This window comes from Ictidomys tridecemlineatus, chromosome 3 (genome assembly GCF_052094955.1).
Source record: "Ictidomys tridecemlineatus isolate mIctTri1 chromosome 3, mIctTri1.hap1, whole genome shotgun sequence".
In the NCBI taxonomy this organism is placed as follows: domain Eukaryota; kingdom Metazoa; phylum Chordata; class Mammalia; order Rodentia; family Sciuridae; genus Ictidomys; species Ictidomys tridecemlineatus.
Window position 1 is genome coordinate 70,914,027 of NC_135479.1, and position 26,244 is coordinate 70,940,270.

The following is a 26,244-nucleotide window of genomic DNA, read 5'->3' on the forward strand; positions in this document are numbered from 1 at the left end:
ATATCTTAAAACAAACAAACAAAAAACTCGTAACAGCTTGGATGAAAATAGTTTTAAACATTTATTCTAACTGACAAGTCAGGCTGATCATACAGAATCTGTACTTGACAGGTTAAACCCCAGCAGAGCACACACACTCACAACTGCTTGGTTCCCAAAGTGCCTAGAGCTTTTTTGGGGGGAGTGGGGGCTGAGAATCTGACACATGTGAGCTCCTTTGCCAACTGCCAAGCTGGCCCCAGTGGCATGTCACACTTAGTCCCTCCCCACTAGTTACATAACCAATGTGCACAATACACTTATAACCAGGACTCCTAATTGCTGTTTAGAACATCAGCTGTTATAAAGTGGGGAATCCAGGCTGGAACGTGCCCCTATCTATAACACGGTACCCACAGGACAGTATCTCCTTTCATGTTGCCAGTTCCCAGGACACACACAGTGAGCTGGAAATTAGAAAGCATCTGCAGGCATGAGAAAGGAAAGGTGGAGGTTTACAGTGGAGAGGAGAAACAGGATGGAACCTAACAGGGAGCAAGCTGGCTGAGGTCAGTGACACACAGCAGTGAGGACGAGGGACACTGCCTTCCTTCCCACTGCACAGCACCTGTCTTCTGAACGGCCTCCCTCAGATCACACCCTTCCTTTCTTCCTAACTGGAGGGGGCAACTCTTCCCTTCCCTTCTCATACTTTCACCAGAGGAACTCACCCCACAGAATTATAGAAGGACATGGTCTTCTAGTCCCATTGTCTATTGTACAGATGAGGAAAGTGAGTCCCAGCGAGGGAACAGTTGCACAGCATGATTTTAAGTTTGTTATGTGCTCTGGAGCTCTTGGTTCAGGAGATTAGCTCTTGATGTACAACCAGATAAACTGGAGTTGATGGATAAGGATGGGCAGCTTTGCATCCTACCTTACAGGACCCCCAGGAAGATCCATGCAAGTTTTAAATTAGTAACATAAAGCAGTAGCTAAGCTGAGCCCTGCACTGTTTGCTTCTTTGCTGAATTCCTGATGTTCTGGCACTAGAGTGACCGCAGCTCTTAAGCTAGCCAATCCCTAGGCAGCCAATAGGCCTGAAGGCTGCCTGTCTCGTGAGTCCAGCCAACCTAGACCATGGAATCACACCAATTCCTGTAGCAGGCTCTCTGCCAAGTCAACATCTCCTGTCCTAATCATCCTAAGGCAGGTGCAAGAAACAAGGAGCAGTCCTCACACGCCAGAAACCACTGCAACTACTCAAGACTGGCAAGCGTCCACCAGGTCCATGCTGCCTCACCCATTCTTTCCCAGGAACACCACAACAAAGGATTTGCCAGCACCTTCCCCTCTTTCCCTTTGTATCTTGACTGACCCTAGTGCATTCCTGTGTGGCTCCATGTGGCATAGCTGGGAAATGAGTGACAGACTCTTTCCAACAGCAGTCATCTCTTGATTAATTGGTTTTACCATACCTGGAAAATAATAAAACCTACATTTTAAAACAGGCCTGTTCTAGAAGTAAACATTTTCTCCAGAAATTCTCAAATGAGGACTTAAAAATTCACACTCTGGGTAGAGCCTGGACCCAATGAGATACTTCCTGGATGGCTTTTAACTGAACAGAGAAGGGACCAAAAATAAAGAAGAGGCATAGGGCCTAGAGTCACAGAAAAAGGCAAGACAGAATGGCAGAGGATGCTGGCACCTCACAAGGTAGTGGGCAGACGTGCCAAGGCCGGGGATGGGCTTCAGGAAGAGGTAGGAATAAAGCAGGCCCACGGCACAGCATCCACCAGGCCTGGGCCAGTTCAGACGTCCAGCTCTTCCTTTATAGTGATGCACAAGGAGCAGATGCTCAAGGGCTCAGGAGGCCCATCACCCCGCACACCCCCCAAGGTAAAAGTAGGGCCACACCTCCCAGAAGCGTGCATGGAAGGTGTATAGGTGGCAGTTATGTTCAGCATCATAGAAGGACAGCTCACCCTCTTCACATTCCAGCTCCACACGTAGGCGGCGTGGGATGGTCAGTACCAGGGGCGAGGTGGCCTGGTCCAAGGTCACACAGTGGTCCCCCTCCACACCCTGCGTGTGGCACACGTACCAGAAACCAGAGCATGTGTCATGGTGGCAGCTGTGTAAGTGGCCTTCTGCACCTGTATCTGGCTGCACCCGCACCACACCCACCCATCAGCTCTGCAGGTCACCCAGGGCCATCTCCCAAGCATGGGATCCTTGAGAGAAGGTGCAGGATCCCAGCAGGCAGGGTGCTGAGAATAAGCGCTCTGGTTTTCCACCTGCAGGTGGTAGCCATGGTTGATGATGCTGGTGAGGTCATCATACACCAAGAGCCAGCCTGCTGCAGTGTTGGGATAGAAGCTGAAGGGCACTGAGGAAAGAAGGGGGACAGTTAGCAAACCTGATACTCTCCCACCTGCCACACCAGGTGGTGTCCCCAGGGCCCCAAAATGACCACCTCAGTTCTAGTTGACCTGGGTTGATGGAAATCATGGGTTAAAATGTAAAGGCCAAAATATATGTGAAAATCCTAGCCCCCACCCAGTTAAGACGAAGTCAGACTGGAGCAGGGTGGAACTTGAACCCACCTTGACTGTGCCCTTATAAAAAGGGGAATGGAGACAACACATGAGGGGAAAAGCCATGTGGCAGAGGGCAGAGGGTGTGGTGCTGCAGCTGCAGGCCAAGGGCAGCCAGGCCTGCCAGCCAACACCAGAAGCTAGAAGAGACACAGAGGGCCCCTGCCACAGGTTTCAGAGGACCACAGCCCTGCTGTCAACTTAGCATGAGCTTCTAACCTTCACAACCATGACAGAATGGGTTTCTGTCATTTAAAGCACCCCATATGTGGTCCTTTGGTGACCTGGGACAGAGAAAGCCTTTCATTATACATGTTACAGTTCTGAATAGAGGAAGTATTTCTCTTTCTGAAGAGGACAGAGAGTCAGGGCCTGTATAGGAAGGTGGTCTGCCAGGAGGGGCTGCAGTCATCAGGCAGGAGGGAGATGACCAGGGTCAAGGGCCTGCTGGGAGGTCAGTGGAGAGAATGGGTAGAGCCTGACAGAGTGGAGCTTGGCAGCTCTGTGCTAGCATGAAGTACATTCCCTGGGCACGAACACTTCCCAGAACCCCTTACCAGATTTGATGGAACTGATCATCTTCTTCCACACATAGTACTGAAGGGAATCCAGGTACCAGCAGGGGTTGATGAGCATGACGGGCTAGATGGGCTCCAGCTCCACCGTGCAGAAAAGCCTGTGGAAGGAGGATTGGGCATGGTGGGTGCAGTTGGGGCAAAGCACCTGGGCTGATCTGGGTTCACTTGAAATGGGAAACAGGCCTTGCTCCCTTGCCTCAGGCCTAGGTTTCCTGGCCGCCTTCCCCAAGACAAACCTGATTGGTACAGGAACTGACTGAGCTGCCACACCCTTCAGGATTCAGTAGGACGGCTCATCCCGCCCCAGCTGGGAAAAATAGAAATAGGAGGTTCTCCAACATGGATGTCATCCTTGTGGACAGAAATCACACTTACACATCTGCCTGTGGCATGTGTAACAAATTGGAAGGGACCTTAACAGTGCTCTACTCCAACAAAACCAAGAGGTCACAATCCTTTGCTTGAGCACCTCTGGTGACAAGGAACTCATTACTTCCCCTAATTCCCAAAGCCCACTCTTTTATCTTTGGACGGCTCAGACAGGGACATAATTCTTAATTATTCATCCCAGAGAACCCAAAGCCATCAAGGTACAGGAGTGTGCAGGACAAGGGCCTGTCCTGAAGCTCTCAGAGGGAGGAGGCTGGTCAAGAAAGATGTCTAAATGTTAGATGGCCACTGAGAAGCATGAGCAGATGCATGCTGCTCTCCCTCCCCTCACAGTGGCTGGAGACGCTCCATGCCAGTCAGAATTGGAGAGCCTCAAAGAAAGGTCTCTCCATCTGGCAGTCCCCACCACTCCCTGTGGATCCCACCAGCTGGCTGCTTTACCTGCCTGGCCCTGGAGCCACTGGATTTTGCACCTTTGGTGTTTCTGCATGCTCTTCCCCTCCCCTCCACCAGACTTGTAAACTTACTGGCGCTTTCGGTGCTTGTGTTTCTGAAAGAAAAGACACAGACACAGACACAGAGAAAGCATGGTAAGTTTCTGACCTCAAGAGGAGCCATGCACCCCATGTTCATGGATCAGAAGACTTAATATTGTTAAGATGTCCATTCTCCCCAAGCTGATCTAGGTATTCAGCAGAATTCCTTTCAAAATCCCAGGTACTTTCTTTGTAGAAACTGATTATAAATTTCATATGGAAATTCAAGTAACCCCAAAGAGCCAAATAATCTTTAAAAAGAAGAGTAAAGATGGAGGACTCAAACTCCCCAATTTCACAGCTTATTATAGAGCAACAATAGTCAAGAGAGTGCAGGACTAACATGTGGGCAGACGGGGAGATCAATGGAAGGAACAGAAGTGAAAGTCCAGAAGTAAACCCTCACATTCACTGTCAGCCAATTATCTAGGAGGACAGCAAAATCATTTAAGAGAGGAATGGTCTTTCCAACAAACTGTAAAAATTATTAAAGTACACACAAAATTGTTAAAGATGGACCCTAACTTGATGCCATGTTTTAAAAAATGACAAAAAATACATCAAAGGCCTAAATATAGAGCTAAAACTGAGAAAGAACTTGTGCCTAGAACACAAAGAATTTTTACAACTGACAAAGAAACAACCTAATTAAAAATGGATAAAAAAGTAGAATTGATAGTTTTCCAAAGAAGATCTACAAATGACCAATAAGCACATGAAAAGATGCTAAATATTGTTAGTCATCATGAAATGCAAATCAAAATAATGAGATACCACTTCAAACTCAATGGGATGGCTACTTAATATATATATATATATATATATATATATATATATATATATATATATGAGAGAGAGAGAGTTGGAAAGGATGTAGAGAAAGTAGAATCATTATTCACCGCTGATGGCAATATAAACCAGTGCATTTGCCTTGCAAAAGAATCTGGCAGCTCTTCAAAGGGTCAGAGTTATTATAGAAGCTAGCAACATCCAAGAGAAATGAAAACATGTACATATAACTGGTACATTAGTTGGGTGTGGTGGTGTGTGCCTGTCATCCCAGTGACTTGGGAGGCTGAGACAGGATCACAAGTTCAAGGCCAGCCTCAGCAACTTAGACCTCAAGCAAGTCAGCCAGACTCTGTCTCAAGATTGAAAAAAAAAACTAGAACTAGGGGTGTAGCTCAGTGGTAAAAGCACCCTGGGTTCCACTCCCAGTACAAAACAAACCAAAACACTGGTATATGAATGTTTACAGCCCTATTACTACAAGAGCAAAAAGTAAAAACAACCCAAATAAACACAAATTGATGAACAGATAAAATGTAATATACAATAGAATAGTATCATTCCACCATAACAAGGAAAGAACTATTAGTTGCTAAGACATGGATGAAGTTGAAAAATATGCTGAGTGAAAGAAACCAGTCACAAAAGGTACATATTATATGACTCCATTTATGTTAAATGTGTAAAATAGGCAAATTAGGTAGACGAGAGAGATTGGTGGCTGAAAAGCAGCAGGACAGAAGGAATAGGGGAGTGACAGCTGAAGGATTTGGAGCTTCTTTCTGGATGGATGAAATGATCTGAAATACAGATTGTCATGATGGTTGCACAACTGTACACTGCTGAAATCACTGAACTGTATGTTTTAAATAAGTGACAAGCTGAATATAGTGGTGTGGGGCTGTAGTTCCAATTACTCGGGAAGCAAGAAGGTCACTTGAGCTCAGCAATTTGAAGCCAGCAAAAGCAAGAATGAGATCCTATCTTTTAAAAAACTAAATAACAACAACAACAAAAATGGGTGATTTACACAGTGAAATATATAAATTATATCTCAATAAAGCTGTTATTTAGAAAAACAAAATCACAAACCAAAATCATTGGCAGGGTGACAATTTCCTTAGTAGAATCGTCAAAGAAAGAAACAATTTAAATCCTTTGAGTGATTCTGTAATCAGTGCCCTCTGGAGACAAGGCATATCATGGCTTGACATGAGGTGGTCAACCCACAAAGGTCCTCCCCAGGATGAGACACACTGCTGGAACACAGTATTTGCCCCCCGTTCCAGAAGGTGAGCTGTCGGTGGTGAAGAGGATAGTATGTCATCCTGATCATCCTGATTTACAAACCAGCCTTCAAGTTACAGAAACTTCTCTGTGGGGCCCAATGATGCAATCAACCAAAGTGAGAAAAAATAAACTCAATGGCATCTGTTTTTTTAAGTGAGAATGGAATCATTCTTAAGAGAGAACAAGCCATATTTAAATATTAAAAAAATCTGGTTTTGAAAGACCACGTTTACTAGGGGTAGAGAGATAAGAAACCAAAAATGGCACAAAAGCAAAGAGAACAGGGGGAGCAAGAGAAAGAGACACGGGGAGAGAAAAGGCTGGAGATGCCACCCCTGTCATGCCCCTGGCCTCTGACAAGCAACACACCAATGCCATCCCTCAGGACCAAAGCCAAGAGGTCACAGGAAGACTGGCATGGCGGGGCTGGTGACCATGGTTCTCTAGTCCCTGAACATCCTGCCCCATCACAGAACGCGGCGGCCATGCTCCTCACCATAAGAGACATCATCTTCCTTCAGTTCCATCTGCAGCCACTTGATCTTGTGGGCCAGCACCTCTGTCTCTTCTATGAGTTGCTTCATCTTCTCATCAGCCAGGAGCTGCTTCTGCCTGGTCTCCTGGGCCACAGCATCCAGAACAGTTTGCTCCTTCACCCAAAGAGCTTGTGGAACTCCTGCTGGATACAGACTTCCAGCCCCGCCACCTCCACCTGCAGCAGAGAGCTGAAGTCAGTGACTCAGACCTGGGGAGCCTCTGCTGTACCCAAGCCTGTGACCTTCAGATTTTCAGAAAGAATCCTATGTAGAACCCTAGAGATGAAGCATCGATGCAAGACTTGACTAGCACAAATTTATAAGTTTAAATTTCAAATGGGAGAGCATAGCAGCTGTTTTGATAATTTTTTAGAAATCACTGGTCAAGCATGGTGGTGCCCGCCTGCAATCCCAGTGATTGGGAACACTAAGGCAGGAGGGTTTCAAGTTCAAGATCAGCCTCAGCAACTCAGCAAGGCCCTAAGCAGCTTAGTGAGACCCTTTTTAAAAAAAAGAAAAAGAAATCATTGCTTATTGATGATAACCCTAGTCCTGTAACCTCCTCACACACAACAGTCTGTATCTCATTTGGGTTATCAATAGCATGAAAAACCCTGTGTGACAGAAGTGAATTATTTCAAATAGCAACAATTTTTAAAACTTGTTTGCCTTCAATCTTTTGCCCTTAAATATGTCTGATCAAAAGGTTTTCTAAAACAGTGGGAAGTATTTAACAATCATTCCAAATCATAACCACAAAAATATTAAGAAAATGAGACCCAAACCATAAAAATACTCACAGAAAAAGCAAAGAAATACTTCTTGCCTGTGAAAAAGAAAGAAATTTCTTTTCATTTTCCCATCAAATAAAGTTATTTCCCATAAGGCTTTCTCTACACATTTCCCTCCAGACCCCTCCTTCTCCTGACATTCTCATATTGCTTAGATCATGTGACAGACTTTAATTGTCAAATTCAAATATTTAACTCTTCAGTAGTTTTTATTTTCTAAATTTTAATTATTGCTTCTGAACTTTCTGGACTCCCTGAAGAACACTGTAAATTTTAGGTTGGATTCCTACCTTTTCATCTACATTGTGAGAAACCTTTTCATATATTTTCTTTTGGAAAAACAGTAAATATTCTAATAATAATAATCTAATATTACTAATATTAGATTAATTCTAATAAAAATAATAATGATTCTAATAACAGTACCGGTAAATTACCATCACCATTTATGGAGCACCTACATGTAGCAGGGACAGTGCTAATTACTTAATACCAGTTTCCTACCCGATAAGAGGGATATCACTATGGAGCTCATGGGTTGAGAAATCAGTGCATGTCAAGGGCTGAGAAGTGGGCAGGCACACAGTACGTGCTGCAAGGTCTATCTCTTAGTACCAATAAGTGCCACTTGTGAGCCAAGAAATTTAATTCTCCTACCAGATGTTCCAGGTTTCTTAATGTACAGCATAAATGCTAAGATAACCTCATCTAGATCTCATCCTTATCCAACTCCAACTTGTTTTCCAGATCTTTCTTCCCCCCTGATATGCAGACTCATCACACAATAGGTGTTTACCATGCTGCCTACTGCTGGGACCTCTTCACTCAGGAGCCACAGTGGGCAATTGAGACTCCCTCTCTGCCGGGAGCACAGGCTTATCAAGGAGGCAATGAACATCCTCTATTGAAACTAGGGATCTGCCAGGCTTGAATTGAAAGCTGAGGACCCAGAAAGTAATGAGTAGTTAGGAAAGGGTAGAAAGAACTAGAAGGGGAATGTCTTAGTCCATTTTCTGTTTGCAGTAATACAACAGAATAGGATAAGCTACTAGGAAACAGGCTGATTCTGGCTCAGAGTTCTGAGCTGAGACTTAGGGCCATGTCTGGTGATAGTCTTCAAGGATAGCTGAGTTCCAGTATGGGTGAGGGCATCATGCAGTGGGAAATAGGAAGTGCATGTGAATCCTGTTTCTTCCCTACTCATAAAGCCACCAGGTTGGTGGGGGCTCTGAAACTCCTATCTAATCCTACTCAAAGGCTTCACCTCTAAACACCAGTCACATTAAGTTTCCTACCCTCTTAATACCTTGCAATGTAGATTAAATGTCAACCTTTGTTTTTGGAGAGGATGAACCACATGCAAACTATGGTGGGGAGACCTCTGAATATGGCTAAGAGTAACTGGAATCCCTGAGTTGACACTTCTCAGGCTGATTCTGAGAAGGTAGCCCAAGGCAGGGGACCAAGGATTCGGGACCTACGTCAAAGTCCAGAGGCATGTATAAGAAAGGGATCCATTCAAGGCTTTTAGAGGCCTGGGCCTCCAAGGGAGTTTGGAGTGTGTCTGGTATTGAAAATACTAAACTTGAGTTCTGACCCAAGAATTTTATCATGTTTACCCCAAAGCTTCAAGAAGTGCATGAATGAATTTTCCCAGGTTTCCATTTTATCATTAGTATATGTAACTATCTTCACAGTCCCCTGGAAGGGTCTGTGTCTGAGTATTTTGTGGATTTGCAAGCAGTGTAAGAGTATTCTGAGATAGTGTTTTCATTGAATGATGAACCAAAAAAACCCACCAAGATAAGCATATCCTGAGTCACCTCATACACAGTGTGACACATGCTCTTGGTTCCTACAACATCAGCACTAGCATGTGTAAATGTGTCAATGATTACCAGGCACTAGTCTGTATGAGTGTCATGGTCTTGGCCTAATGAGGGAAGAGCAATACACTCAGCAGGTAGAGGGTGTATGGGTGCTGTAAGCTGGCCAAACATGTGCATCAACATGAGTTTGAGTTTCTGAGTTCTTCAAACAGGGAAGCTTTGACTCCTGAATCAAGCCAGCACTTGGAACACAGTAAAGAGAATCAATCAAAAGGATCTCTGCCAAGAGTAGAGATTTAGTTTCAGCAAAATAAAATCTTGTAATTAATATTTTAACTGGAATTGTACAGATCCTAATTTTGCTTGGGCTTAATCTGGTAACTTCCTTTGATTTATTGCATATCTGTGATATAGGCAAGAGCAATTTATATGTTTTGTGTTTGTGTGCACCTACGTGGTAACATATTTAAGCCACACTGTTGGAACGCTTTTTCCTTTAAGAAGAGCAAGCACATTGTTCAGGTTTGAGAAACACTGCGCTCCAGGACTTCCTAAGGTCCCACAAGCACTTGTGTTCTTTCTAGAGCTCTTTTTAAACATTTCCGTTATATCCAAAATCTCCTAAATCCTTTTGGTCATATCTCACTGTGCTGAGGACACCAGGCAAGCTCTTTAACATGCCCTTGAATACCCTGTGGGATCTGTCCCAAACTTCTTCATTCCTCATGTAGAATGTCCTTCAGTCACTGCAGGCCCCACCCTATGCCCCCACTACTGCTACTGGTCTTCTTTTACTCCTCTGGGCCTTCAGGTCTGGTGAAATCAGTTGTTCAGAGGCTCCTTACTATGCCTCAACAGACGTAAAAAGTAGGCCCTCCTCTTAGAGTGTCCTATCCATCACTGAAACTTCAATTATTAGTGAGAGTATTCAACTCTGCCTGTCAACTTCACCCAGGCAGGGTCTCTAGGACTGGACTATATTCTGCTGGACACATTGTGCCCAGAACATTGCAGGTGTTCAACCTACCTGCTCTCTGCACACTGACAATGATTAACAGCCACCAAGATGCCTGATTATCCAAACACAGTTGGCTGCCCACAGCTCTGGGATCAGAGCACAAGCAGCACTGAGAGAAGGCTCTCTCAAAGCCCACTACCAGAGCATAGACCAAACTAGGCCCAGGGGAAGTCTAGCTACTAGTTCTGTGACTTTGGCAATTACTTAAACTGAGACTGTCTTTATACTGTACCTCATTACACTGTAAGATAGGGATAACACTACTAACTACAGCAAGCTGAAATGCCCCGCAACCCTGCAAAGCCCAAGTTCTAATCAATACAACTGTGAATATTATGGCAAAAGGGATTCTGCAGATGAAGGAATTAAGGATCTTGATATGGGGAGATTCCTCTGGATAATCTGAGTGGGTCCACTGTAATCACGAGGGCTTTATGAGAGAGGTGGTAGTCAGCCAAGGAAGGCAATATGACAACTGAAGCAGAAGTCAGAGTCATGCTCCTTAAAGATGGAGAAGACAAGGAAACATGTTCTCCCCTGAAACCTACAAAAGGAATGCAGCTGTGCAGACAGCTTGAATTTGGGCCTTCTGACCTCTAGAACTGCAATTAACTTATGCTGTTTTAAACCACTGTGTTTGTGCCAGTTTACTGTGACAATGATAGAAAATTAACATACCCAGCCTTGTTGAACGTTTGTGAGCATTACATTTGCTAACATGCACATGCTTAAGACAATCTAACATATAGTAAGTTCTCTACAAGTATCCACCCACATGATTTTTAGTTTTGCTTCATCCTTAGATGGTGGCCAAAGTGATCTTTTTTCTAAAACATACTATCTCATCACAATCCCCCGTCTGAGAATCCCACAGGGCTCCCCACAGCCAGCAGGAATTCTGACCTAGCTCCTTCTCACATGGCAGTGGGATGGGAGGGGGGATCCCACACTGCTCCCCCCAGAACCACCATGCATGTCCAACCATGCAGAACCATGTCTTGTCTACTAACTCCTGACTTCCCCCTCTAAAACATGAACTTCATAAGATAAGGGGCTATCTTAGGGACCTGGGCACCCAGAACAGGTTTTGGCACACAGGAGGCCCTCAGCTCATGTTTGTCTAGTAAATGAATGAGTCCCACCCTGCTTTCAGGCGGCCCTGGACTAGACTATTCCCTGCCTCTCAGGCATCACCCTGAGGGCCCACTGGCCTGACACAAGGCTCCATCTGCATCTCCATCCTGTTGTAACCACTGAAATTCTCTAGGTGCCTGGAAAGTCAGGTTTCCTCACTTCCAGACCCTTCCAGACACTACTGTCTCTGCCATATACCCTCCCTCATTCCTTCCCCTGGCTAATACCTTCACAGCCCTCAGGTCTCTCCTGGAAGCTCCTTGAGGGTGAGAATTCTCTATCTCATCTCCTGCAGCTCTTCTAGGACCTATCAGGGCAAGGCATCTGCTAATTAAGAAACCTGTCATGGACCCTCATGCTTCCTGGCCCCAGGCTCACTGCTCTTGAATCCTGGCTTGGGGCTTGGCTCCAAACTGGGGAGGGTCTGTGAGTGTTCCTGGCCTTGACTCCTGCCCATCTCCTGATCTGCAGCTCTGCCAGCCCCATGAGAATTAGTCACACCTTGACTCATGGTCCCACTATCTAGACCCCAGTTCCCAGTGAGCCCAGCACTTTCTCCAGCTGTCTCAAATCAGTATCTATCACTTCTGCTAGTGGGAGTGCATAGGAGTCACAGGGTTACTCAATCAAACATGCATAATGATGGCATTCCTGAGTTTTCTTTCACTTGTCTATGCCAAAATGTGTGTGGAACTATAACAAAATTATTTCTTAATAAAGGCACTGCAAAGAAAGGAGAGGGTGTGTGTGGAGTACCTCCTTCTGGACACAGTCAGCTTCCTGCCAGCTAACCAGTGTTCTCCAAACTGTTGGTCTGATACATGCATTAGTAGGTGATAAAACAAATTTACTGCTTCTTTCCTTTTTGAGTGCTGGGGATGGGACCCAGGACCTCATACACACCAGGCAAAAGCTCTACAACTGAGACACATCCCCAGCTCCAAATTTTAGTGTTTTCACGTTGTGTAACTTCTTCCAGAGTACAATGGGCATTTCCAGAATTTTACTTTTATTTTTTTACATATATATGGGTGATGTAGGGTGTGACTCATTCATTCACAGACAAATGAGCCGAAAATGAATATGTTTCAAAGGGCTAAAGTCTAAATATTTCTGAAAAATTCTTAGCTAGGTTAACCCTTATTTTCTAATCACTTTTTCCTTTCTATAACAAAGACTCCTCCACATTACTTTTACCCTGTAAGTTGTTCCCTGGTTTATGCCTATTGGAACTCTACACATTAAGATGCTAAAAGAATGATAGAGAACCAACCAGTGGGCTTGAGCCAAGGGCCTCTCCTGGCAGTTACACAAACTTTGGGATCAGCTGAGGACCGTGACTGAGCTGCGGAAACCTTAAGGCTCTACATCCCTTGCCAGGTCCTGGGCTCCTCCCCCACTTCTAAACTGAGGGTTCGTGGGCTACCCACACTGGTGCAGCTCGGAGGGACCTGGCCACCTCTGCTGGCTGGGCCAGGCCACTCAGAAAGGGGCAGGGCTGTCTGGAGAAGGTCGCTGACCCTGTATCCCACTTCCTGTTTGCACTCTCTGACCCATCCTGGGCCGGCCTTGAAGAAGGCAGACCCAATAGATAACCACATTCGCGGTGGGGGTCTTCAGGAAGCCCCCGGAGCTGGAGCAAGGAGCCCTGGAGGCCTGAGCACGCGCAGCGCTAGCACGCTGGAGGTCAGAGCCCAGGTGCAGGGATGCGGTCCAGCCGTGGCCACCACGTGTGCGCTGGATCACTGGGCGCTCACGGCCACTCTTACCCGAAAGTCATGAGCAGTGTCCTTCACTGGCTGCACGTGATGTCACCGGTGGCGGGGGTCGGTCTGGCATGAGCAGCAGAGCAGCTCCTTGTCCTCCAGGCAGAAGAGACTCAACTGGCCGCGGTGCAAGAGGCAGAGGCACAGGGACGAGGGGCCTGTCCAGCACGCGTTCTCAGCCTCCTCGCGCAGCAGCTTCTCCACCAGGTTGTTCAGGTCGGCGGACGACGCCTGGTCCTCGCACACCAGGCATGTGAGCGCCATTTGCACTTCCCTTAGCGGCTCACGCACCCACTGCAGAAGTTGTGGCCACAGTGCAGTGTCACCGCATCGCGGAAGGGGTCGCAGCAGACGGCGTAGAGCAGCTCCTCTTTGAAGAGCTGGAAGGCGCAGGGGACGCAGCGGGTCCGGGCTCCATGACCCATGAGCTGCGGGCTCCAGCACCCGTAACTTTGGCTTGCATCCCTCCCAAACCGCTAAGCGGCCGACTGCGGGGCGGTAGGCAGTGCCCGACCCCTTCCTCTCGCAGCGGTGAGCGGGGGCGCCGCTGGCCAATCGCGAGTGGAGTGATCGGCTGGTTCCGCCCCACTTCATGTTTGCGCATAAAGGCCTGAAGAGCGGTCTGGCTGCTGAGCTGGTTGTAGCCGCCCTCTCCCTAAGGGCACCTCCTGTAGCCGTGCTGCGGCCCCCTAGTGTCACTGGACGCCTGCGTCCTTATTGAAGTGGGAAATGAAGTCTAGGAAGCCCTTCCTTAACTGAGTCCCGGAAACCTCTGGCCCGCGACATGGGAGACATCCAGGATCCTGACTTGGTTCCCAAGTCGTGGCTGGGTCTTAAAGCAGCTTTGGTGGGCTCGCGCTTAGAGTGGCGGTGCCTTCATAAAGGCTTGTCACTCAAGCCATCATCCATCACTTCTTTTGGCCAGTCTTCTGGCCTGGAGGAAACAGGCGAGGAAAGCGGGTGGTGGGAAGACCTCTGAGAAGACAGAAGATGCGGTTCTTGTCCTGGGGTTGAATGAGTCTAATGGTTCAGGATGTGTTTGCTTGTGAGGAAAATGACTGTAACCTATCTCGTCCCTATGAAATGTGACGCTGAAAGTGAGATAAGGGTGGAGCGTGCTCCTGACATCAGGCAGGTCTCCATTAAAGCAAAGGAATAAAAGACTTCTTTGAACTAGAATCCAAGCTGAATTCCTGCGAGGTTTTCGGGGCTGAGCCCCTCTGATTCCCCTTTCCTGCATCAGTGTGATTATTTTGCAGCTTTCACATGTAGGATACTGTTCACATGCGGTGCTTCCATTCCTGGTTTCTGCTGAGAAACGACTCACAGTGTTGTGTGTCTGCATGTCTTGAGAGCAGAGGCACTGTCTCAATTTTCCAAGGATGTTTCTATGGTGAGCTACTTTGGAAGGCAGAAATAATTTCTCCTCCAGATAAAGTTCTGGCAGAACTAGTCCCCATTATAGATTCCAGTTTCCTAAATTTGGGAATTTCTCTTCTATAATGCAACTTACTGGGGCCCTCATCACAAAGACTTGTGGGAATTGAGGCTCAGGATATTGGCCCAGTAACAAAGCTGACTACACTTGCTGCTGTTATGAATTGTCCTTTGTCTCTGACCCAGTGGACTCATATTTCCTACCAGCATTCATGAAACTGTATCAACTTAACTGCTTGAAAGTAGGATAACATTTCAAACCCTTTACAGTTCTAGAAAATTTTCTTCCAAACTTCTTCAGAATAGCCCTTTCCTCATAGGGAATGCACATCACTAATTTTCATTGCCTTCAGTATTTCTTTTCTGTGATCTATATTCACCTGGGGAGCTTTGTAAATGGAGATTCCCAGACTCCATTTCATCTTTCTCACCTGTCTTGGCCAGGAATCTGCATTTTCATTTGATCACCATGTAATTCTCAGGCACACTAAAGTTTGAGAGTCATTGTTCTAGATCTTCTCACCCAACAAATTGTTAGGTGTCCAGTGATGGTTACTGGTTCAAAAATGAATATTAGGTTCTGGCTTTTTGACTTCATGGTAAAGTGCTCGCCTAGCACATGTGAGGCCCTGGGTTCGATCCTCAGCACCACATAAAAATAAATAAATGAAGATATTGTGTCCAACTAAAAAAAGGTATTTTTAAAATGAATTTAGAAGCAATATCTAAAGAAAGCCACAAGATGGGGCTGATAATCCTGCACTACATTTACCACAGACTGGAAAATGCTTTCATGTCATTTTCTTTCATTGTATCCTCTTACCATGTGTCCCACTTGTTCTGTGAAACTATCTATATTGCTATCTGTGGGTTTCATTCTGTTCTTAAATTATTTTCTTTGTTTGATTTTTATTTATCTCAGATTCTGAGTGGGATCACAAATCAAAACAAAGATGTAGAGTAGAAATTAACACCTATCTTTTTAACAACAATCAAAAGTTAACACTAGAGCAATGAGGTTCTCCAGTCCTTTTGGAAATAGGGAAGTGTTATATTCCAGACTCTAGCACTAGCCAGGGAGGGGCATGATCTGGGACATATATTTTATTTTTCTGATTTCCTTTTCCTTAACTGTATAAAGAAAGGTAGCATTAATTGCTCCAAGTGTATACCATATCAGACACTTAAACTGTCTAATTATTTACATAATTTCAGATAGGAGTGACAAAGATTTTATCTACAGATCAGAGAAAAGATCTCTAGATAAATTGCAGTGACTATAGCAGTCTGTCACCAACTTTTCTTTCAGTAGAAACACTTCATTCAGAGGTATTTATTAAATTTCATGTCCTCAGTATAGTAAATAACTAATACAGTAATCTATAAAGTTCTCATTGTCTCTACCTCCCCCTACCACATGTCATGTCCCAAGCCAGGTACAGCTATATTTCCAAACTCCTTACCATCAGCTTGAAAATCTATGTAGAGAGCAATATTTTTTAAAGTGTTGTTAGGGTATAGAGAGAAGAGAGACTAATGTTTTCTGTTGCTATAATTGAGTACCACAAACTGGGAAATTTATTAAGAATATAGATTCTTTAGCTCACAGTTCTGGGGGCTGAGAAATCCAAATTCTGGAAGCATGCTGCCAGCCTGATAAGCAGCTTCTTGCTGCATTTTAACATGGCAGAGGGAAGCAGGGCACACATGCCAGTAATCCCAGTGACTCAGGAATCTGAGACAGGATTGTGGGTTCAAAGCCAGCCTCAGCAACTCTGCAAGGCCCTAAGCAGCTTAGTGAGAACTTGTCTCACCAAAAAAAAAAAAAAAAAAAAAACCCAACCAAACAAACCTAGGGATGTGGCTCAGTGGTTAAGCATCCTGGGTTCAAAAAATGTGGCAGAGGACATCACATGGCCTGATAGCTCAGATCTCTTCATCTTATAAAATCCTCATCTAATCTGAATTACCTACCAAAGGTGCATCCTCAAATAACATTGGAATATGAATTTAGGAATTAAGTTTCCAACACAGGAAATTTTAGAGGACACATTCAAACAGAGCAGAGAAGAATGTCCTCTTTTATTTTTAAAGCAGTGAACTAGAAAGTGACTACTGCAAATAAAAGGGAAAGATTGATTACATAAACAAAGCAAGCCCTAACTATATGCTGCCTACAAGGAACCCACTTTACACATAACATACCAATAAAAGTACAAGTATGGAAAAAGATATACCATGTTAGTGTCAATCAAAAGAAAGCTAGCATGGCTGTGTGTATATATAGGACACAGCAGCTTTCAAATAAAAAAATTATTACAAGGATATGGAACCCAGATGCTGAACAGGAAAGGTAGTGGCAGGGCTAACAATAGCACCTTCAGGGACAGCCAGCCAGAGCTGCAGACCTAATGGAGCTCTTTCATCTGTTCTCAAGGACATCTTGGTGGCACATTTTAGTCTGAAACTTGGGGAGTAATAGTGATGACTTAGACCTTGGACCTTCTCTGAGGACTACACCATGGAAACATAGAAGATATGGGGCTCCTAGTTGGTCTGAATCAATGCAGGGAGACCTTCCATAATAAATATGAGTGTTTGGGGCTGGGATTGTGGCTCAGTGGTAGAGCACTCACCTAGCATGTGTGAGGCCCTGGGTTCAATCCTCAGCAACACATAAAAAATTAAAATAAAGATACTGTATCCAACTACAACTATAAAAGAAATTTAAATTAAAGCAATATGAGTGTTTAATGTGAATGACAAGGGAAATATCAGCATAATAAACTGCCTGCCTCCAGATTTGGCTATAGATATCTTTTATTTTACCCATATGTTTTTCATTTCTTGATCATTTATCATCTTTTTAAGATATGCACTTATAATATGTGACATGAAATAATTTAATAAGGGGATGGATTATCTCATAACAGAAAATCTAGAGGCAAAAAGTACCCAGGGTTGGTTATATCAGTTCCCTGGATTCTTATCTTTCTAGTCTGCCTGTGGCTCTTCAGGTTAGATAAATAATAAAATGATAGCAACAGCTCCAAGCATCTTATCCTAATATGAACCAATGTTAAGAAATTGAACTGATCTATTTCTTCCCAGGTATGTCTCATTTCTAGAGCTAAGAAACTTTTCCTAAAACCATCTAGAAGACTTCCTCTCACACCTTATTTTCCTGATCTAGGTCACATGCCTGCCTCTAAATTCGTCAGTGGCAAGGGGAGTCAGACCTGTATGATTAACTTCAAGCTGTCTGGATTGACCCAAGTCACACTGCAGTAAGAAAAGGAATAAAGATATTTAGAAAGGAGATAAAAGATAAGGAAAAAACTATAATTGTATATCTGAAAGCTCTATGGTCAGATTTACTCCCCAAACCTGTATTTTTTCCCCCAGAAAAGAAATTTCTGAGAAATATACAAATCTTAGGGTTACTATAAATTCACTCATCTGTGAAAACTGCCCCATTCTGATTAAAGCTGAAGGTCACTACACAATGTATTTTCAGATTAGATTGGCAAAGGTTGGTATATTTTAAGGCACAGTAAAGCACCATGTCCACAGATGCTGGATATGGAGTGATAGGACTTGTTTATTCAGCTTTTGTTTAGATTTTGATCTTGCTTCGGTCCTGTCCCTTCCTTCTATACCTCTATTTCTCTCTTGTGGAATGGAGATTATTATGGTTTGGATGTGAGGTGTTCCCCAAAAGCTCATGAGACAATGTGAGAAGGTTCAGAGGACAAATAATTGGGCTATGAGAGCTTTAACCCAGTGAATTGATCCCCTAATGGGATTAGCTGAGTGGTAACTGAAGGCAGGAAGGGTGTGGCTGGAGGTGGTGGGCACCAAGGATGTAACTTTGGGGTATATATTTTGTATCTGGTGAGTGGAGTCAGAGTCAGTCTCTCTCTCTCTCTCTCTCTCTCTCTCTCTCTCTCTCTCTCTCTCTCTCCCCCCCTCTCCTCTCTGATCATCATATGAGCTGCTTATCTCTGCCACTCTTCCACCATGATGTCCTGCCTCACCTCGAGCCCCTAGGAATGGAGTTGGCCGTCTGTAGTCCAAGACCTCTGAATCTGTGAGCCCCCAAATAAACCTTTCCTCCTCTAAAATTATTCTTGTCAGGTTTTATAGTCACAGCAGCAAAAAAACCTAACTAAAACAGAAATGTTTACTCTGTGCCACTATATTGGATATATATAATATCCAATTTGCTCTTTTTAGGGGGAAACATCCATGAGTTTGTCTTGAGTGTCAGATAAAATTTTGGACTCGGACTTTGGGTTATTGCTGGAACTCTTAAGACTATGGAGACTCTTGGAAATGGTCTGTGTTTTGCATTGTGAGATGAGCATGAGTTTTGGGGTCTGGGGGATGTAATATTATAATTTTGACATAAGGTATCCCCCAAAAGTTCATGTGTGAGACAAGACAAGAATTTTCAGAGGTGAAATGATTAGATCATGAAAGGTATAACCTAATTGGTGTATTAATCTACTAACATGGATTAACTAGGTGAACACTGAAGGCAGGTAGGTATGGCTGGAGGAAGTAGGTCATTGAGTGTATGCCTCTGGGGATTAAATTTTGTTCCTGGTGAGCACAGCTCTTTGCTTCCTTGGTGTCATATCATATTCTAAGCTGCTCCCCTCGGCCATATTCTTTTGTCATAATGTTCTGCCTCCCTGGGGCCCACAGCAATGGAAAAACCTAACCATTGACTGAACCTTTGAAACTCTGAGACAAAATAAACATTTCATCCTCTAAGGTGGTCTTGACAGGTTTTTTGGTCACAGTGATGAAAAGGTTGACTAACACATCAGGCAACTACAGGCTCAGGTCAGTTGTCAACGTTTACAAATTGGAAGATTTCACATAAAACATTTATAGTTCTATCTATGCTGTTTTTAATTTTTAATTTTTAATTGAGATAAAACACAGTAAAAATTTATCATCTTAATCATTTTTAAGTATGTAGTTGGTGATATTATTTTCTCATTCTATGCAACTGGTCTCACCAATACCCATTAACCAACTCCCCAATTTTCCTTCCCCACAGCACCCAGAAACAACCATTCTACTTTTTGTCTCTAAGAATTTGGCTATGTAACTCACATTAGTAGAATCATGTCATTTGTTTTCTTGTGGCTGGTTTATTTCACTTAGCACAATGTCCTCAAAGTTCATCCATGCTGTAGCCTCTATTGTTTTATCATAGACTGAATAATATCCCTTTGTATGATATATGACATCAGACTTCCACATGCAGTCTATCCACTCATCTGTTGATGGATACTTGGGTTGCTACGCCTTTTGGCTATTGTGATTAATGCTGCTATGTGTTTGGGTGTATAGATGTCTCTTTAGGACCCAGGTTTCAATTCTTTTGGGTATATGCCCAGAAGTAGAATTACTAGATCATACAGTAATGCTATTTTTATCTTTTTGAGTAACCACCATCCTGTTTTCCATAGTGAATGCCTTATTTTTCATTTCAATTGTTTCACATCCTTGCCAACACATATTACTTTACAGGTTTTTTTTTCCATAGTAGCCATCTTTTAATGAGAATAAGGCAATATTTCATTGTGGTTTTGAGTTGCATTTCTCTGGTAATTCTGAACATCTTTTTATATTCTTCTTGACATTTATATATCATATTTAGAGAAATGTCTATTTGAGTGTTTTGCCCATTTTTTAATTGGATTATTTGATTCTTTTACCAGATTTTCAGTATCTTTATTTACAAATCAGTATTATAATGGTCAGTTTGGATGTAACACCTATGATAAAATAATTATGAAAAGTATCATATTCACAATTAAACAATTGTTTTATATAAGTGGGTCATGTAAGTTCTTTCAGTAACAACTTAGTGGACCTAATTCTACTCTCTAAATGGACCAATTTTATGATTCTCCTGGAAATATTGAGTTGGGCATAGTTCCTTGGTGTTCCTTTCAAGTGATCAAAGCTTCAGAAAATACCTAGAAACCAATAATTGGAACTAGACCTCCTTAGGATGGAGTAGAGGTAAGAGTGGGGAAAAAGGACACTAGATATGATGCCAACAGGATGATGCCATCTGCTTGGCTTCAGAGCATTCTGCACTCAAGGTCAATCTAGAGCCTATACATATCCTGTCACCTCTCAAATGCCAAAAACTGTTGTATTTATCAGGAAAAATGAGAGAGGGGGCCCAAGGAAGAATCAGTCCCAACAAACATATGAACACTTTTAAATTTTCAATACCAAGGATTAATTTCTGAAGTATAATCTTATAACCAGAAGCTGTCCAGTTAGCCATTAACTGGAATGCAAGTACATCATTGCCAAGGAGCCTCTGGGCTTATAAAACCATATACATCTTATTTGTCTCTGATTTTAAAATAATCCATTCCCTTGTCGGGTATCCAGGTAAACAGTGGAGAAAGTGGTGCATCTGCAATACCAGCTGGTGCTAAGGATTTCAATGCTTCCAAAGATGTGGCCTAGAGAAATTTATTAGGCACCAGACGGGTTCTTTCCTCTAAGCCAACATGCCCCCATTTAAGTCACTTTTGAACATTGTTTCAAGTTTATATTATACAAATTCTAGTTGTGGTTGAGGTCAGTCTCCAAAAGTTTCTTGAGTTATTCTTTGGACTCTGTTTTTTTCTAATGTGTTTTCCTGAATGATCCTTGAAACCATATTTACATCTAGCCCCAGTCATCTTTCTTGTAGAGGTGTTGTAGAGTTGTGATTTTCAAAGGTCTAATTATACTGTTTAAAAACAATCGCCTGAGAGAGTCTAGGTGTTGACTTTTTAGATCTATTTTTACCATCTGATGGTGTTTGCAAGCAACTGTCAGTGCCTGACCCAAAAGGGCAAAATGTTCTTTAGCAGGGAGGAGGGGAAGGCATAGTGTCTAGGGGTAATACAGCACGTTTGTGGGTTGGTATTGGTTTGGCTTTTACACCTTGTTCCCCAGGCAATTAGGATCAAGACTGCATTCTCCTCAGCATCTCTGAAGCTGACCATCACGTTTTTCATTGCTCTCTGAAGAATTTTCTTGAATAAATGTTTGAATTGTTCCAATGTCTTCATCTGGTTCTGTACTCATCTGTAAAACATCCCAAACTTTCTGGTGTCAATTAACTTGAATATAAATGGCATCTGCAAGGGTTGCATCCTTGAGACTCCCATACTTCTCACACAGCAGAACCAAGTCCTGAATGAGACGTTCCTTTCTCTGCTGGAACTTATGGTTTTCAGTTGGTTAACAGATTTAAAAAAAATTCCAGGCTTTTAAGGTTCTCATCGTTTCATGCATGGGGATTTTCAAGATGGTCCTCCTGATAAACTGGGCAACAGTCTCATCCATCTCTTTGGCAAGATCCCCATCTCCAGCACAGCCCTCAGCAATGGTGCCCACCAAGGCACCTTCAAAGCCACCAATGGCAATTCCCACACACAAAGGCTCCAGGGTTTGGGGGTCCTCAAGGGCCAAGATGTAGTCTGTTGTTGAGTAAGAGATCTTTATGTATTCTAGATTTTAACCCCATGTCAGATATATGATCCTATATTAACTCCACATCAAATATTTTCTCCCATTCCATTGGTTGTCTTTTTACTCTAATACATGTGTTCTTCGATGCACAGACATTTTTAAGTTTGATATACTCCAACTTATATTTTTACTTTTATTGCCTGTGCTTTTGATGTCATATCTAAGAAATCATTGCCAAATCCATTGTCATGAGGTTTTCTCCCTACATTTCCTTCTAAGAGTTTGCTAGTTTGACATCTTATGTTTAGGTTTTTGATCCATTTTGAGTTATATTTTGTATTTGGAATAAGGAAGATATACATTAATTCCTTTGCATGTGGCTATCCAGTTTTCTTTTAAAAAATTTGTTCTTTTTAGATATACATGAGTATATTTTGACATATTATATATACAAGAAGTATAAGTTATTCTAATTAGAATCCCATTCTTGTGGCTTTATATGATATGGAGTTAATACTGATCATGTATTCATATATGACCATAGGAAAGGTATGTCCAATTCATTCTACTGTCTTTCCTAATCTCTCTCCCCTACATTCATTCTCCTTTGTCTAATCCAATGAACTTCCATTTGTCCCCTCCCTACTCTTCCTTGTTGTGGGTTAACATTCACATTGTCAGAGAGATCATTTTTTCCCCATTGTGTGGTCTTAGCACCTCAGTTGAGAATCATGTGACCATATACATTATAAGTGTTTATTTCTGGGCTCCTTATCCTTTGCCATTGGTTTCCATATCTGACTTAATTCCAGGAGTATATAGTTTTGATTGCTGTAACTTTGTAGTAATTTTTGAAATCTGGAAGTATGAGGGCTTCAGTGGAGTTTGGTTTTGTTTTTTTTTTTTTTATAGATTGTTTTGTCTATTTGGGATCCCTTGATATTCCATATAAATTTTAGTATTATTTTTTGATCTTTGCTTAAAATGCTCCTGAGATTTTGATAGGTCCTGTGTGCAGTCTGTTAGTTGCTTTGAGCAATGTTGACCTCTTAACCATATTAAGTCTCCAGTCCACAGACACAGGATGTCATCCCATTTTGTTAGAATTTCAGCAATGTTTTATTGTACTCAGAGCACAAGTCTCTCACTTCCTTGGATAAGTTTATTTTTTAAGTATTTTGTTCTTTTTGATGCTATTATAAATGAAATTGTTTCCATAGTTTCCTTTCCAGATAGTTCATTGTCCACTTTTGCTTTTATTTTAAAAGAAGAAGAAAATCTGGCTCTTTCAGCTGACTTTCCTGCATGGCAGCATGTTTTGAGCTCAACAGCAGCTGCTCCTTGTAGGAGGACATTTGTTCTCCAGTTTGCTACAGCCCCTGTCTGGCCAGCTTCCCCTCACATTCACTGCTTGCCCCCTACAGGCCTTTGTGTCTTCTACCCCTTATTTAGATCATCCACAACAGTGGGACACACTGATATTATCCATTAGGAAGGAGCTAGAGTGGTGGAACACTCTGGAACAGGGAGGCACCTTGACAACAACATTGTTTTCTTCTTTCTACTCTCAGACCCCCACTCAGCAGTCACTTTGGACAGCAGGTGTTAAGTTCCCTACCAACAACCATTTCTCTGATGTAGGACACCAGCTGGATGAACCAAATATTGCTGCTCACTTCCTGGAGATTAAACCAGATCCCGAAGTTGGGCTCTGGGTCACGCAAGACTACCCCCGCTTCAGATGCCCAGCTGCAAGTCCCAGGTTGTGGCCCATGCCTCTGACTGTAGACCAAGGCTCCTATGATCCTCCTCCATTTGTTCCATTAATTTGCTAGAGGAGCTCACAGGCCCAGAGAAACACTTGACTTCCACTTTCCCATTTATTGTAAAAGATAATACCAAGAATACAGATGAACAGCCAGATGGCAGAGATGTGAAGAGGCACAAGAAAGGGGTGTGGACATTCTAGGCCCTCGTTGGAAAGCCACCCTCCAGCACCTCTGTGTGTTCAACTACCTGGAGGCTCTCTGTCATTTTGAGTGTTTAGGGAGCTTCCTAGGCATGATCAATTCCATCAACCAATTACAACGGCCCCAGGTGATCACTTCAACTTTTCTCTCCTATCCAGAGGCTGGGGGAGGGCACCCAATGTCCATCCCTCTATCCTGCCTCAGTCTTTCTGGATATAGCCCCCATCCTGCATTTATTTAGGGGCCTCCTACCACTAGTTGTCTTGTTAGTACACAAAAGACACTTATTACTGTGGAGATTCCAATGGTTTTAGGAGCTATGAGCCAGAACCCCCTGGGGATGCCAAATATGTATTTCTTACTTCACAGTATCACAGATGCAGTTCTGGCTATATAACAGAAAGGTCCCAAATGTAGTACCCTGAGCACATTAAATGTTTCTCTCCTGTAAAAGTTCGCCTAGGTCCAGATCGTGCCCAGGGTGACCATGTGGCTGGGTAGGGTCCCAGATCTCATCTCACATCACTCAGCCATTCTCAACATCATAGACCAAGATGGCTGCTCCAGTTTCTTGTCAGCTGCAGGTGGAGAAGAGAATATTGAATGGTGTGCCCATTCCCTTGAAGGGTAGGATCCTTAGGTTGCATACATAGTTTCTACTCACCAACCACTGTAATGGTACATTTTATCACATAATCACACCTGTGAGGGAGACTGGGAAATGTAGTCCAGATTTGGAGTAGGCTGTGACCTAAAAAAAAATTAAAATTCAATTATTAAAGGGAAGGGAAAGAAAATGGATACTGGGGATTAGCAAGCAGTACTTTCATGGTTGGGATAAAAGGGTTCTTTTCAAGTTCAGGATGTGGTTTTGAGTTCTTTATATTGACTCAATTGTGGCCCATTTTAATAAACTCAGTGGTTTCTGGTTAAACTGGAGATAGACATTTCTTGATTAGGGACTTGAATCATTTTTACCTTGTCTCCATGAATATGTGCTTTGTGCTTTTCTGTTCAGAACACTTATAACCATACTTTCCTTTTAGAATAAAATTTATTCTAATAGTAAATTTACATTATATAAATGAAATGCTCTCCCCCTCACTGAAGAGGCTCCAGTTACATAGTAACAGCCCCTCAAATGATGGTTTTAGACTCAGCTCTGCTCTTTCCTACTCTCATGGCCATGGACACATTTCCCTTCTCAAAGCCTCCTTTTCCTTTCTGCAAGTAATTCTATCTACCTCAGCTATGGTTGTAGAGGTCAACAGAGAATAAATGAAGGTTCTTGGCACACAGTGAACACTCAGTAAGTTTTATCTGAGTTCAGATATGTGTATAATCTCTTCCACTAACTCTATACTGTTTAATTCCTATCATTTCTAAAAACAATAACTATAGCATTTTTTAGCATTTTCACAGCTATCATTTAATTTGTGCTCTACAATACCTGTGAAATAGGTAGATGTGTTAGTAAGCTTCCCATCAAATGTGACAGAATGCCTGTGAAAACAACTTAAAGGAGGAAAGATTTATTTGGGCTCATTGTTTCAGAGGCTTCAGTCCATGGTCAGCTGGCTCCGTTACTTGGACCTGAAGTGAGGCAGACAATCAGGGAAGAAGGGTCTGTTGGGGGAAAGCTGCTCACCTCATGGCAGCTGGGAAGCACAGAAAGAGAGAAGGAGGGGACTGGGGACAAACATCCTCCTCCAAGGACCCACTCCCTCAATTTAGGTTCCACTTTTTACAGTTTCCACCACCTCCCAGCAGTCCCTTCAGCTAGGAATCCCTTCATGGATAAGAGCATTAATGAGATCCAGGCCCTCACAATCCAATCACTTCCCCAAATTTTCACCCCTGAAGATTGCTGCACTAGGGACCAAGCCTTCAATACAGGAGCCTTTGGGGGACACTTCATATCCAAACCATAATAGTAGAGCAGATAATACTATTCTCCTCATCTTTTAGATTAGTAAGTACAGTAGGGCCCCCTTATCCAGGAGGACATGGTCCAAGATCCCCAGAGGATGCCTGAAACCACAAGTAGAGCTAGATCCTATATAACTTTTCTTCCTATCCATACATATATGATACATAT

At 43.2% G+C, this 26,244-nt stretch overlaps 2 pseudogenes across 1 annotated transcript; both read right to left on the minus strand.

Annotated features, from left to right (window-relative positions):
• Positions 1 to 48: 48 nt before the first annotated feature.
• On the minus strand, positions 49 to 13,960 carry LOC144375671 (E3 ubiquitin-protein ligase TRIM35-like; annotated as a pseudogene). Its single transcript, XR_013435643.1, has 6 exons — positions 13,240 to 13,960; positions 9,773 to 9,812; positions 6,659 to 6,874; positions 4,075 to 4,097; positions 3,137 to 3,428; positions 49 to 2,371 (listed from the first exon to the last, which is right to left on the minus strand). The product of XR_013435643.1 is annotated as an E3 ubiquitin-protein ligase TRIM35-like (transcript).
• A 7,093-nt stretch (positions 13,961 to 21,053) lies between these two features.
• LOC144375835 (centromere protein N-like) lies at positions 21,054 to 22,050 on the minus strand (annotated as a pseudogene).
• Between the last annotated feature and the right edge of the window lie 4,194 nt (positions 22,051 to 26,244).